This window comes from Chiloscyllium plagiosum, unplaced genomic scaffold, assembly GCF_037043375.1.
Source record: "Chiloscyllium plagiosum isolate Xiang-an unplaced genomic scaffold, Cpla_swu_hap1 HiC_scaffold_4, whole genome shotgun sequence".
Taxonomy (NCBI): Eukaryota; Metazoa; Chordata; class Chondrichthyes; order Orectolobiformes; family Hemiscylliidae; genus Chiloscyllium; species Chiloscyllium plagiosum.
Genome location: NW_028270142.1, coordinates 36170844 through 36186924, shown reverse-complemented (window position 1 = coordinate 36186924; position 16081 = coordinate 36170844). Strand labels below are relative to the sequence as shown.

General features: G+C 40.7%; 1 protein-coding gene across 1 annotated transcript in view; it reads right to left on the bottom strand.

Annotated features, from left to right (window-relative positions):
• The window catches only part of itga9 (integrin, alpha 9), a 389627-nt gene that overhangs the window by 160950 nt on the left and 212596 nt on the right, over positions 1 to 16081 (bottom strand). The gene's annotated exons all lie outside the window — the stretch shown is intronic.

Sequence of the window (16081 nt, the reverse complement as noted above, 5' to 3'; positions counted from 1 at the left end):
CAGGGGAAGGTGCTGGGAATGGAGGTTGGGTTGGTGGTGGTGTGGACCTGACGAGGGAGTCACGGAGGGAGTGGTCTTTTCGGAACTTTGATAGGTGAGGGGAGGGAAATATATCCCTGGTGGTGGGGTCCGTTTGGAGGTGGTGGAAATTATGTATATGGAGGTTGGTGGAGTGGTAGGTGAGGACCAGTGGGGCTCTGTCCTGGTGGCGATTAGAGGGTCGGGGCTCCAGGGCGGAGGAGCGGGAAGTGGAGGAGATGCGGTGGAGAGCATCGTCGACCACGTCTGGGGGGAAATTGCGGTCTTTGAAGAAAGAGGCCATTCTGGATTGTTCGGTATTGGAACTGGACCTCCTGGGAGCCCATATCAGAAACCCCATCAAGAAGATCTGAGGAAACTGGGGAACACTTGCAGCTCACTAAGCACAAAGTCATTCATATTATTTCACAAAAGAACACTTATCAGTTAATATTACGACCAACATAGTTAAGGAAGAAATTAAACAGAAGAAAAATTGCCATTTGTTTTCAATGTTCTAAATATAAGTTTTAATACTCTTTCAAGATGACTTATTTTACCTAATCACTCTGTTAGCAATGTTATCACATATCTCTGGAATAGATGTGGTCTTGAACCTGGGTCTCCTAGCCCAGAAGTAAGGACAATACCACAGTGATCCTACTTTTCCAAGAAGAAATTTTCTAATCACCTGTTCAGAGACATTGTTGCACGTCTCTGGAGCAGGTGGGACTTGAATCCAGGTCTCCAGCCCAGAGGTAGGGATACTACCACTGCACCACAAATGCCCCGTTCTTCAAAGATGTGCATTTTGATTGTATACTTTTCAGCTGAATAACCTGTTACAAAGCATTTGCTTTGATTACACTGATTTTAGCCATAGCTTTAATGCATTGAAACTTGAAAGGACATTTAAGTACTGATGCCAAAGATATAAACCTCTAACCCTTCATGTGCCTCTACGTCCAAGTCTGGATCTAAATATGATGCTTAGTCACCAGCAAGGTGCCACAGTGGTAGGTTAATAAATAATAACAATGGAAAAGAGAGACACATTGCTAATGCTTTTTGACTTGCAATAATCAGGACAAACGTAAGGATTTCAAATTGTCACAACAGTTTATACAACAGCAAAAGAGATTGCAAAATGTTTGGCGAGTGGATTCTGATTGACTGAGTTGTTGCCATTGAGAAAGCAACAGAGAATCACAAGCTCCAGGGTAATTTAAAGACGTCCAAAGCTGAAACATTTTCCCTTAGTTTGCGGAGAATAGCTCCCTGTTTATGAATATACATCACTTCTAGCAAGCAGAAATGAGCCATTTTATGACCTCAGCTGATTATTTTAAAAGTGGTTGTTGGTGTAACTTTTGGCACACTCAGGATTATTTAGCATTTGCTACTGATCATGGAATCACATCTAACAGCAAACAATTCGGGTTTTGCAAGTATGGTCTGGTTGCATATGATCTCTACCTTTGCTTATTACAAATAACCAAAGGAGCATTCTGTTTGATACAATCAGCCAGTTGTAGAAACAGATGGCCAATGTTACTGGCATAATACCAACACAGATATTCATACACAATGTGCTCAACTGTGTGGTAGGAAGAAGATCTTTTTGAACTGTTAGTAGCATCCCATTACTAGAAAACACCACTAAGGAACTTGCTGAACCTAAAGTGGATTTCATAGTTACACCACTTGTTTGGGCACATAAGGGGTCATTAAAACTTAGCTCAAATGCACGAGTTGCTAAGTTTATAAATTTAATACTACATATCTAAAAAACAGGAGCACATCTGTACTGCCATGATATAACAACATGGCATAAATGCTTACAGCTTTCTTCAGCAGCATGTTCATTTCTGAATTTGCAGTTTTGAATGAGCACATACACAAGGCACTGCTATCAATCTGTAGGTCATGTACAATCTTTGCAAAGATTACTCCATTAACAGGATGCTGCAGCAAATCTTGCAATTGAACAACATCACGGATTAATGACAATGCCAGAGTGATATCAGATTTGTATTCCGGAAACTTAATCACAGCAAATTTTAAGGTGCAGAGGTATTCTAGTACATAAGTGATGAAATTAGGCCACCTGATGAAGAGGCAGTGTCTCAAAAGAGTTTCCAAATAAACCTGTTGGACTATAACCTGGTGTTGTGTGATTTTTAAGTAAGTGACAAAAGCATAGTACACAGGAACTACAGGCAATTAACACACTTAGTGGAATGCTATCCTTCACTATGAGAGAAACTAAACAGATTAGTAAAAATGTTCTGTTTCAGTTATACATGGCATTTCTGAAATGGGATTTGAATACTATATGCAGTTTTCACTTTATTATTTCAGAAAGGATGTCTAAACACTTGTGGTGGTGGTGATGGTGGTGGTGGTTCAGAGAAGTTTCACTAGGTTGATACCTGTAATGAATGAGTTGTCTTATAGGTTGGACTGACCGGGTTGGTTCAACTGAAGTTTGGAAGAGTGAGGAGTTACTTGACTTTAAGTGGTTTTGACATGATAAGCATGAAAAGGAGATTTTTGCTTATGAGTGATTCCAGAAATGTTTAAAAATTAGGAGTTCCCCTTTTAGGACAAAGACAATTGCTGTTTCTCTCAGGTGGTTGTGGAACGTTGGAACACTCTGCCTCAGAAATCAGGATCTTTGAATATTTTTAAAGCAGTGCAAGATGGTTTCTTGCTTGACGAGGAAATCAAAGGTTATCAGAGTTAGATGGGAATGTGGAATTCAGAACAGAAACACATCAGAGCCACATTTATTTTTCAGATAAACAATCCCATTCTCCTTTGAATGTAATCAATTGGATCTGTGTGCTCCATTCTCTCCCAACCATTCATTGATAGAAAGATATTTCCTCATCTCATTGTTACTTCTTTTGTTAATCATCTTAAATCAGTGCACACTGATTCTCAAACCTTCTGCCACTGACACAGTTTCTTCTTAATTACTCTGTATTCTTGGCAGACTCTGTAGACCATTTGTCAGTGTTGGTTGCAAGTGCATTATTCTAATGTCTTGGTCAATGAGATAGCTTTCTCCCAAGTTGCACTTTAAGTCAGATTCCCACTAATTAGAAGAAAAAAACTGAGATTGTTTCTGATGAATGCAAGGCTTTGGCAACATGGTTTTCTTTTCAGCAAAACTCAAAGTGGCAGAATATCCCATTCGGTAATGTTAAACAATTCAGCAGTTGCAGGTAGTGTCTGGAGAAGAATAAGTTTTGTTTTGGATATTTCATCATAGTGTTCCTTCTCATCATTTGCACAAATTCTTTTCACAGGCAGCAGAGCTCCCCATATCTGCCACTTTTGCTCCCACGTGAAGGGCAGAGGAAGATGGCCAGTCTAATGATCATGCTCCCTGCAAGTCCCTGCCTACTGCCAGGTTTAATTTGAACACCAACTGGAATTGGGCACTTATGTGCTCTCACTTAAGGATCTTAATGGGAAATGGGGCAGGAAGGCTATTCACAGATCTTCCTGTTACTACCTTAATCAGGTGGGAACCAAAACACACTGACCAGTTACCTGTCTGATTATATGCCCCCCACTTCTGTTATCAAACTCCCCAAAGGGGGGTTGGGGCATTAAGTACCACTTTTCGACTAGAACTAAAGATGTTTTACATTCAGTAGACAGTAACATGTACATTCTTAAAATCTTTGCCAACTAATCCTCTCATTATTTATATAATAGCTAATCACTGGTCTGATAACTGGTCTGATGGTTTAATATGAGGGGAAAACAGGATTGAGTTGAATGAACAACTAAGTGACAAAGTTCCAGCTATCCCATCCCATGCATCCTTAACACACATCTTGGTATCCTTATATCTTCTATCTCTGTCTTCACACTTCAGCATAACCATTTCCCTGCACCTTTGTTCCAAAACCTGTTTATCAGTTTAATTTCATGGAAACCCAAGAACACAAACAGGCAATATTCAAAAAAACTATGAAAATCAAGTGTTTATCAGATGGTTTCAAAGGAGTCTCTCCAAAGAGCTTCATGATCAGGTAGATGCCTTTTACAAATCCTGTCACCTCTATTCATTCAACTGGTATTTCTCCATAATTAGGTTAAATTAACTTATATCAAAATCATTAGCTCATTAGATCTGACACTAATTAAATTAGGAAGGTAAAGTTCAAAATCCCAAGTCAATGCCTAATTAAATGCAGCTTGCTGTGTCAGCTTGATTTACCCTAATGTGTGGACTGAGCTCAGTAATCATACTATTTTCTGAAACAATATAATGTTAAAATCATATTAACAATGAGGAGACATTAAATCTAACATTGAATTTCTTATCTGCTAATCCCAATATCCGTCTTTGTATGTCTTCATAAGCTAATTGACGTACACTGGGTTATTTGCTAATTTATTCTGGCTAAAATGAAGATTTCTAAATGTGATGCTGAACTGATACTTCTATAAGGTTGCCAATTTTATAACTGAGCTGTATAGGGGTATTTTTAAAATGAGCTTTGCCTGAAACAACCAGACATAGGATAAAGCTTTGAAGGTGGACCAGAGAACACCAATTTAAGGTAAAGAGCAAAAGTAGCAAAGGTGACATGAAAAATAACTATTTTATACAACAAGTATTAGTTTCTGGAGTGCATCTGCCCACCTCCATCAAAACTAAATTCAATTTGTCCAATTACCACTCCATCTGTCTATTCTCATCACAAATGGAAAATGTCACTGACACCATTATCAAAGGGCACTGACACACCGTGATAACCTACTCACTGATGCTCAGTTTGAATCAAGCACTTGACACCAGAACCTTTAAAGCTTTAGCTCAAATATGGACAAAAACACTGAATTCAAGAGGTGAGATGAGAATAACCAACCTTGACACAAAAGCAGCATTTGCCTGGACTTGGCGGGTCAAGCTCCAGTGAAAAATTGAAGTCAGTGGGAATGGGATAAGGTTGGTGAGGGGAACTCTTTATTGTCTGAGTCATATACAGCAACAACTTTCATGTAGGATATTCATCTCATCCCTAGGACATCACTATAGGGGTTTCTCAGGGTAGTGTCCTGGCTCAACCATCTTCAGTTGCTTCATCGAGACCTTCCCCATGCATGTGGTCAGAATGTGGCTGTTCACTCAAAATTGCAGAGTGTTCAACTCCATTTGGACTCCTCAGATAGCCATATCGTCTGTGTCCACATTCAGCAGTAACCGGGCAACATTCCAGCTTGGTGTGATAATTGGCAAGTAACATCTGTGCCCACAGTGCCAGACAATTAATATCACCAGCAGGAGAAAATCTAAACATCTCTTAATGATGTTCAACAACATTACCATTTCTGAAATCCTCCAAAGTACAGAGAGCTAACATTAACCAGAATCTGAACTGGACCAGCCATGTGACCTCAAGAACAAGGCAGTGGCTGAGAATCCAGCAGCGATTAATTCACATCCTGCCTCTCCAAAGACAGGCCACAATCTACAAGGCACAAGTCAGAAGTACTATGGAATACTCTTCACTTGCCTAGCTCCACAACAGTCAAGAAACTCCAGGGCAAAGCAGCCTGCTGGATTGCCATTCTAATCACCAATAATCGGAAAGATGTTGTGAATCTTGAAAAGGGTCAGAAAAGATTTACAGGGATGTTGCCAGGGTTGGAGGATTTGAGCTACAGGGAGAGGCTGAATAGGCTGGGGCTGTTTTCCCTGGAGCATCGGAGGCTGAGGGGTGACCTTATCGAGGTTTATAAAATTGTGAGGGGCATGGATAGGATAAATAGACAAAGTCTTTTCCCTGTGGTGGGGGAGTTCAGAACTAGAGGGCATAGGTTTAGGGCGAGAGGAGGAAGATATAAAAGAGACCTGAGGGACAACTTTTTCCACACAGAGGGTGGTACGTATATGGAAAGAGTTGCCAGAGGTAGTAGTGGAGGCTGGTACAATTGCAACAATTAAGAGGCATTTGGACGGGTATATGAATAGGAAGGGTTTGGAGGGATATGGGCCAGGTCCTGGCAGGTGGGACTAGATTGGGTTGGGATAACTGGTCAGCATGGACGGGTTGGACCGAGGGGTCTGTTCTGTGCTGTACATCTCTATGACTCTGACTCTAAATACTCATTCCCTCCATCCCCAGTACACATTAGCAGCAGTGTGTATCATCAACAAATTTAACTGCAGCAACTCAGCAAGCTCATTCAATAGCTCCTTCCAAACTTGAGAGTTCTAACACGTAGATGGTCAAGGGCATTAGAGTAATGGGAACAGTACAACCTGTTCTGCTCCAAATGACACACCATACTTACTTGGAATTATATCACTGTTCCTTTTTGTCCCAAAGTCCTGGAATTTTCCTTAGTAACAGCACTAAGTGAGAACCTCAACAAGATAGACTGTGGTAGTCTAGGACAACTCATCACCAGTTTCTCCACGGCAATTAAGGATGGCTAGATCCTGGCCTTGTTTATGATACTCATGAAAGAATTTTTGAAAACTGCTCAACAGTATGGAGGAAGCAAATTTCAACTGTGTGTTTTAAAAGAGAATTAGATCATTATCTGAAGGAAAAGGAAATTGTAGAGTAGCAGGTAAAAGAAAGAAGAATGGAACTGGTTGACAAAGTTAAAAATCACACAACAGGTTTAATTGGAAGCACACTAGCTTTTGGAGCGACGCTCCTTCATCAGGTGGTAGTGGAGGGGTCAATCCTAACACAGAATTTATAGCAAAAATTTGCAGTGTGATGTAACTGAAATTATACATTGAAAAATTGATTGTCTATTAAGCCTTTCATCTTTTAGAATACAGTGATAGTTTCACTTCTTTCATGTGTAAATCACAAAACCTTTTTTTAAAGTTGCATTCTCAGGTTAGCTGTTAACAATGGTGATAGCTAGACAATATGTTGAAGGTGTTGGCCCCCTGTGTTCTCTGTCTATGACCTGATGTTTAGATTGATTCTAATCTAAAAAGTGAGATAACGGAGTTTTACATGAATTCATTCAGTTTTTAAGCAAAGTGCAATGTAACCCTGCAAGTACAAATTCACCCCACAAAATATATGTGTGCATGTGGGTCTTTGTCTGTCTGTGTGTGTGTGTCTGTCTGGGCTGGGGGTTGTGAGTGTGAGAAAGTGTATGTATGTGTGTGTAGTGAGTGCAGAATGTCTTAAGTCTGTGAGGGGGTGCATGTGTGAGTGTGTGTGGGTATCTGTGTGCGCGTCTGTGTATATGTGTGTCCGTGTGTATGTGTGTATAGGAGTGCCTGTGTGTGTGTGAGAGTGTGTGTGTATAGTGGTCACCTGTAATGTGACATAAATCCAAGGTCCCGGTTGAGGCCCTCCCCATGGGTACCAAACTTAGCTATCAGCTTCTGCTCGGCCACTTTTCGCTGCTGCCTGTCCCGAAGTCCACCTTGGAGGATGGCCACCCGAAGGTCCGAGGCTGAATGTCCTGGACCACTGAAGTGTTCCCCAACTGGGAGGGAACCCTCCTGTCTGTTGATTGTTGTGCAGTGCCCATTCATCCATTGTCGTAGCCTTTGCTCAGTTTCCCCAATGTACCATGCCTCCGAGCATCCTTGCTTGCAACGTATAAGATAGACAATGTTGGCTGAGTACATGAATACCTGCCATATACAAGGTGAGAGGTGTTCCTACGTGTAATGGTGGTATCTTATCTATCTCCACACTATGACACGTCTTGCAGTGCCTACCATGACAGGGTTGTATGGAGTTGTCCTGACAGCCGGGCAGTTTGCTACGAACAATGATCTGTTTAAGGTTTGGCAGTTGTTTAAAGGCAAGTAGTGGAGGTGTGGGGAAGATCTTGGTGAGGTGCTCATCCTAATTGATAATGTATTGCAGGTCACGAAGAATATGGCATAGTTTTTCAGCACGTGGGAAATACTGAACAACGAAGGGTACCCTGGCAGTTGCTGCACAAGACGTGTCGGAGTGTGGACATAGATACCACCATTATGTGTTGGGACACCTCCTACCTTGTACATGGCAGGTATTCATGTGACTCAGCCAACATTGTCTATCTTATATGTTGCAATCAAGGATGCCCAGAGGCATGGTACATTGGGGAAACCGAGCAAAGCTAGTGTGCTTCCAATTAAACCTGTTGGACTATAACCTGGTGTTGTGTGATTTTTAACTTTGTACACCTAAGTCCAACACCAGCATCTCCAAATCGGAACTGGTTGAGTTGCTCTTGTAATGAGCCAACACAGGTACAACACACTGAATAGCCTCCTTCTGTGCTTTTACCAATGACTTTAGATCCCAAAACTTAGTGAACAGTGTAGAGCTTTTTATGAGGCATGACTGGACAAATTAACTGGTAGGGCAACAACCCTAATTTCACACTTGTTAAAAATCAAAGCCTGAAGTTAGTGAGAGGTGCAAACTGAGTTCATTGATCTACCCAGCCATTTGTTCTATCAGCAATTGCTGTGAACTTTCTGCTTTCATGAAGGATTGTGACAAAAGATGAATATTGGGAAACAGCCATTTTATTTACCTGTTTACCAACTATAGTTTTTACACCATTTTAGCATGACAAAGTTGAAGTTTTATTCATACAGAAATTATCTCACATAGGATGTATCCAATCCTTGAGCATGAATGTCAACTTAATGTCTATAAATAAAAAGTATTCAACTTCTTTACAAACATAAACTTTATAAATATAATCCTCACATACATGCTTGCTCTTGAAGTATATACTTAAAATAATTGGCACAGTGACATGATAAAGCACTGGCTATTGTTAATTTATATTTAGCATGCAGAGAATCAAAGTTAGAGACACAGACTCCTTTAAAAACTATCTTTACTGAAAATTATCAGTACATCAAAAGCAGATTATCACCAGTCTGTAAAGCAAAGAAAACATCTCGAGAGTTCATGCTTCCTTAACAAGTTTAATGTATGTTGCAGGTTTATTGTTTCAATAAGCATCTAATTTCCTGAGTTATCAATATGTTAATTTTTTTGAAAAAAGGTTCATATCATTGTTCTTGAGCAAATAACTTGAACTATGTTTAGTACTGATTCTTTGCTTCCCAACTGTGCAATTACCTGAAGGATATCCTTGGTAACTCTCACAAAATAGTGTAAATACAAGATGCTAAGTGTTAATTTTCAGATTAGACTCAGCACCAACTAGAGGACATGTTGGGGATCCCAGTCCACATTAGAATAGAAAACCATAGGCAGTGCCATCATTAATTAATAAAACCCATTCCAGTGGTCATTGTACCTGTAATTTAAATAATTACCCTCATCTTTAGATGAAACGAACCAGTAAAACTGCATATAAAATTTTAGTTACACTGAATACGTGAATTCCAGGTCCAACAACATTTTCATGGAAGATTACATGTTGAAAATTTCAATCACATTCTACACTGAACTACAAAACAATTGGAGTTCTTATGGCCAGACCCTCGATGAGGTTCTGCAAATTATTATGGTTCCAGGTGGAATACAGATTACAGAGAATTAATTAGTTCTCCTTTGGTTGCTTGAAGGTTGATTTGCGAAGGATCCCCTCCCTTTGCATTCTTTTCTCCAGATTCAAATGAATTCAGAAAGAAATCAATTTTTCAGTGATGACAAAAGAGTAAGTTAAATAGTTACTAAATGTAAAAAGTCATAATAACACAGAACACATACAAAAGATTAGAAATGAGAAGCTGGTCCAGAAATTATAATATATATGGTTCAGTCTCCAAGTTATTTATAAAGATTAAACAGTGAAACACTGATAGTAGAACAGCCAATATTTGAGAATTCTGGCTTTTCAGGTTGGTGGAGATTCTTTCCTTTTGACTGGCTTGCTGGCTTACAGCAGAATGAAAGAATCTTTTACCTGTAATGCAGTGACGAATAATGGATGGTTCTCCAACTGTGACCTTCACAACACACTAGTGTTTGAACCCAGACTGTATACCCAAGTTTCTCAGTGCACTGTCACACATGACCACCTCATCTCACTATCACCTTCCACTACCACACAAAGACAGGGGTTCAACTGGCTTTTAACCCTGCTTTTTGTGCATTCTCAAAAAGGGAAGACATAAAACATGTCTCTCATCAAGACCACTTATCTCCTATCATTTTCGTAGCCTGAGATAACTCCAGGAGATTACAGTTCAGTTCGGAATGCATTTTCATTTTCAAAGCTTCCTTGACACTTTATCGGGGTCTCATTCCTAGGTCTCTCTGTCGCTCCACACAATGAATGAATTTACGTCAAGACAACTAGTGAATTTATAGCCACAGTCATTTTGGCTGGAATTGGTCCTTTTTTAAAAAAAACACACGTTGCCATTAATGTTTGATATGTCCATGGGGGATCGGGGAGCGGTTGGGGGTGGGGGTGGGGGTGGGGGCTTGATCGCTGATATTGTCACTGTGACCTCCAAATATTACTAGAGTGACAATCCACAAAATTTTTAGGGCTCTAAAATAAATTTGGGAGACCAGCAGAATCCCTAAGAAAAAGACAACGGAGACAGTGTTTCCTCAATTTCAACAGCTTCCCCCTGCTTTGACTAGAGGTTGAAACTTTGTCCACTGCTTAAAGTGACACACAGCGTTGATTCCTTCAGCTGGAAACCTGAGTTTCTGAGCTTCAATCAATAACAGTGACAATAGTAACAAAAGGTACACCGAGTGCATGAAGCTCATCAATGGTAAATGTCAGCCCCAGGCACTTGGACAGGCAGGTTATGTGAATGATAAAAGCAGTAGAATTTCACACATTGGCCCCTAAGGAAAGGATCAGACTGCCCTTTCACAAAGGTGGGTACAGGATTATCCAACAAACATAACAGAACTGTATCCAGAGTGGTATTTGCACCGGCCCAAACTATTATCAATGATTCGGAGATACCGGTGTTGGACTGGGGTGTACAAAGTTAAAAATCACACAACACCAGGTTATAGTCCAACAGGTTTAATTGGAACCACACTAGCTTTCAGAGTGATGCTCCTTCATCAATTCTTCAATGTATAATTTCAGTTACATCACACTGCAAATTTTTGCTATAAATTCTGTGTTATGATCGAGCCCTCCACAATCACCTGGTGAAGGAGCGTCACTCTGAAAGCTAGTGTGCTTCCAATTAAACCTGTTGGACTATAACCTGGTGTTGTGTGATTTTTAACTATTATCAATGAGTTAACTTACCAATGACTCCAAAAGGTTTGTGGTGATCAGTTTTGTTAAGCCACGTGATGCTGAAATTTAGGATAAGCACATACAGATCAATAGCCTGTTAGTATATAGCATCCCAATTCTAAACCACAGACTATTCTTCTTAAGAACCCTATTAATATGTTTCAGACTTTCTATATTTTATAACTTCTATGAAATAAATTATACCTCTGCCTGGTTTTGTCATATATTATATTAAATTATAGTGATCTGTGGTCGCAGGAGTTTCTGTGTCCTCTCATCTGCAAGTTAAAACCTCATCTGAATTTGTAAGTATATTAAAATCAGATGGTATTGACTATATTTGAATCATGCTGAACATTTAACTGTTTTGCAAGGTAATTTTCGAATTAGATAGGAGCTCTGCAAACTGCAGATATAAATAGCTAACAGGCAGCTGATAACATAGACTATTTCATTGTTTAGTTAAGTCAAACAAAGAAAAATACTTAACCAAATATCTATTCTTTAACTATGATGTCTGGATCCAAGTCACTTAGCTACTTCTGTCTCTGGTTATATTTGGTGCACTGAGCATTAAGAGGGACTATCTGTCAGAATTTTGATCTGTTTTGATCAACTCCACCCAATGAAGAGTCATTAGTTTGGTGAGTAAGAATTCCAGGATTGGATCATAATAATGCTTGGATTGAGATGATATTTATCTGTAACTGAGTATGTTTCCAAACATATTCACAGGGATGATGGCCAGAAAATGCAGATGTTATACAGTTATCTTTTACATGAATTGTTTTATTTTAACCCAGAGTGTTTGATGCTGAAATAGGTTGTAGTCTCTGGCACTCAAGAGCAGTTAAACAGTTCTGGCAAAATAACCTTAAATTTATAATATTCTTGTACATTCTATTATTGAAGGAAATGTACAAGTAATTGATGAGATGTTGAGATACACTGCGAATAAATTTTTATCATTAGCAGGTTTTAACATAAGCAGTTAATGGGTACAGGTGTTGGAGTGTGTGGGAAACCTACATAATGTGAGACCAGAACAGTTTAAATCCAGAGCCCCATTAATATCCAAGAGGAAAAATACCTGCCTGTACACATTAGGAATCACCACCCGGATAAAAGCAAAATTTCAGATGACAAGAATCCATGAAAGAAGAAGAGGGAGTGGGGTGGGGTTTTCAAGTTGCAAGGGTAAAAAAAGAGTTTACAACCCTCAAGGCATTAATAACAATGTGGATGGAGGGATGGGGATCAAAGAGAGAAGACCAGGATAGAGGAGATCCTAAGTTTCTTTAGGGGTCCTGGAGGACGTCACCTTTGCCTCCTGCCTTACAACAGCATTTTCAAAAGTCCTGATGCTGCCTGCCTGAAGGTTTAACTGACTGACCCTCTGCTATAGACAAGTTTCACATTTCTGATAGAGTCACATCACAGTTTGAACAATCACAAGGGCTACAGTGAAGGATAACGCCCACCATTCATCTTCTCGGGAAAATTAGTGATGGGAAATAAAATGTAATAATACCATCACTGCCTATAGCCCATGGAAAATAATCACAAACCATGCTGGCTTCATGTCTACAGATCCTCTCAATAATCCATGGTATCCCTAACCTAAGTAGAATAAAATGACATAAAGTTCCTGATACCATTCTATGGTGTCACATGGCTCGAGTGCACGCTTACGCTTCAGTGAAGAACACAAGGTTTGCTGTGGTATTGCACAGTTAAATAGCTCTGAACAGTTCATGGAGAATGATCAAGCTCACAACTGGTTGCAGTTGGTGAGGTCACGAGGTCTCCAAGGAGCAGCAGAGCCTGTCAGGATATGAGTATACAGTTTAAATTTCTTTTAGTTCTATTTTTTCTTCAGTTCCTGGATAGAGTCGGAGAGATCACAAGGTTTCCAGGGAACAGCATAGCCTTTAGGGAAACGTGAGTAGACAGTTTAAATTTATTTCCAGTTTCTCTTCAGTTCCAGGACGCAGTTGGAGAGGTCACGAGTCTCACATTTGGGCGGTTACTACTATACTACTCGGGTAGTGTCTCTCACTCATCCTCCTCCTCTCAATAAAAGTTCTGTGCGGTGGTTGGTAGGATGACAAATGTTTTCTTTTGTCTTTTTTTTTCTGGCAGTCTATTTGGGAATTTAGAAATAGCAGGAATGGAGGTTAGGGCAGTTGAATGTTCCTCCTGCAGTATGTGGGAGGTAAGAGTCACCTCTAGTGTCGCTGCTGACTTCATTTGTGGGAAGTGCACCCAACTCCAGCTCCTCGTAGGGAACTGGAGTTGGAGCTGGAAGAACTTCAGATCATTCAGGAGGCGGAGGGGGTTATTGAGAGGAGTTACAGGGAGGTAGTTACTCCACAGCCACATAAAGGAGGTAGGTGGGTTACCGTCAGGGGTAGGAATGAGAACCGGCAGGCAGTGCAGGGATATCCTGTGGTGGTTCCCCTCAACAACAAGTATACCAATTTGGATACTGTTGGGGAGGCCAACTTACCAGGGATAAGCAATGGGGCACAGGTCTCTGGCGCAGAGCTTTAGTCATTGGGGACTCCATAGTTCGGGGGACAGATAGGAGATTTTGTGGGAACGAGGGAGACTCACGATTGGTGTGTTGTGCCAGGGTTCGTGATGTCTCTGATTGTGTTTTTGGGATCCCTGAGGGGGGAGGGGGAGCAGCCCTAAGTTGTGGTCCACATAGGCACCAATGACATAGCTAGGAAGAAAGGTGGGGATCTAAGGCAGAAATTCAGCGATCTAGGGTAGAAGTGTAGAGTTAGGACAAACAGAGTTCTTATCTATGGTCTGTTGCCCATGCCACGTGCTAGTGAAGCAAGAAACAGGGAGAGAGCAGACCTGAACACATGGCTGCAGGAATGATGCAGGAGGAAGGGTTTTGGATTCTTAGATAATTGGAGCTATTTCTGGGGAAGGTGGGACCTCTACCAAAGGATGGTCTTCACCTGAACCACAGGGATACCAATATCCTGGTGTGGTGGGGGGTGGAATATTTGTTAATGCTCTTTGGGACAGTTTAAATAATGCAGCAGAGGGACGGGAATTTGAAATATAGTTCCAGTATACAAGAGGTTGTGGGTAGTGAGGTCAGGGATAGGTTTACAGGATGATGGTTTGAAATGTGTGTAGTTCAATGCCAGGAGAAGCTGGAAAAAGGCGAGTGAACATGCAGCATGGGTTGGTACCTGGGATTTCGATGTTGTGGCCATTTCAGAGACATGGCTAGAGGTGGGACAAGAATGGTTGTTGCAGATTCTGGGATTTAGATGTTTTAGCAAGAACAGAGATAATGGAAAAGGTTGGGGGATGGTGGCATTGTTATGCAAGGCTAGTATTACAACAACTGAAATAATGTTTGAGGACTTATCCACTTAGATGGTTTGGGTGGAGGTTAGAAATAGGAAAGGTCACCCTGTTGGGAGTTTTCTATAGGCCTCTGAATTGTTTCAGGGATGTAGAAGAAAGGATAGCAAAGATGATTCTGGATAGGAGCAAGAGTAACAGGATAGTTGTTACAGGGACTTTAACATCCCCAATATTGACTGGGAATACTATAGTTCAAGTAGTTTAGATGGGTCGGTTTTTGTCAACGTGTGCAGGAGAGTTTTCTGATACAGTATGTAGACAGGCCAACAGGCCAACATATTGGATTTGGTCCTGGGGAATGACCCTGGCCAGGTCATAGACTTGGAGGTAGGTGAGCACTTTGGCGATAGTGACCACAATTCCGTTATGTTTGCTTTAGCAATGGAAAGGGATAGGTATATACTGCAGGGAAAGAGGTATAACTGGGGGAAAGGAAATTATGATGTGATTAGGCAAGATTTAGGATGCATAGGATGGGAAAGGAAACTGCAGGGGATGGACACGCTTGAAATGTGGAACTTATTCAAGGAACAGCTACTGAGGGTCCTTAATAAGTATATACCTATCAGGCAGAGAGGGAGCCATGGTCTACTAAAAAAGTTGAAGCTCTTGTCAAGAGGAAGAAGGAGGCTAATGTGAAGGCTCAGTTAGGGAGCTTGAGAGTTAGAAAAAGCCAGAAAGGATTTAAAAGAGAGGGCTAAGAAGAGCCAGGACGGGACATGAGAAGTTGTCGGTGGATAGGATCAAGGAAAATCCTAAGGTCTTCGAGAGATATTTCAGGAATAAAAGAGTGACTAGAGTAAGATTAGGTCCAATCAAAGATAGTAGTGGAAAATTGTGTGTGGAATCTGAGGACATTGGGGAAGCACTTAATGAATACTTTTCATTAGTATTCACATTAGAAATGGCCAATGTTAGTGAGAATACAGAGATACAGGCTACTAGATTAGATGGGATTGAGGTTGACAAAGAGGAGGTTTTAGCAATTTTGGAAAATCTGAAAATCGATATGACCCTGGGGCCGGATGGTATTTATCCTCGGATTCTCTGGGAAGCCAGGGAGGAAATTGCAGAGCCTTTGGCTTCGATATTTATGTTATCATTGTCGACAGGAGTAGTGCTTGAAGGCTGGAGGATAGAAATGTTGTTCCCTTGTTTAGAAGAGGAGTTGGGACAACCCTGTAATTATAGGCCAGTGAGCGATATTCCAGTTGTGGGTAAAATGTTGGAAAATGTTACAAGAGATAGGATTTATAGTTATCTGAAAAGGAATAATCTGGTTAGGGATAGTCAACTTGGTTTTGTGAAGGGTAGGTTGTGCCTCACTAACCTTATTGAGTCCTTCGAGAAGGTGAGAAAACAAGTGGATGAGTAATGTGTTTGATGTGGTGTATATGGACTTCAGTAAAGTGTTTGATAAGGTTCCACATGATAGGCTATTGCACAAAATAAGGAGTTT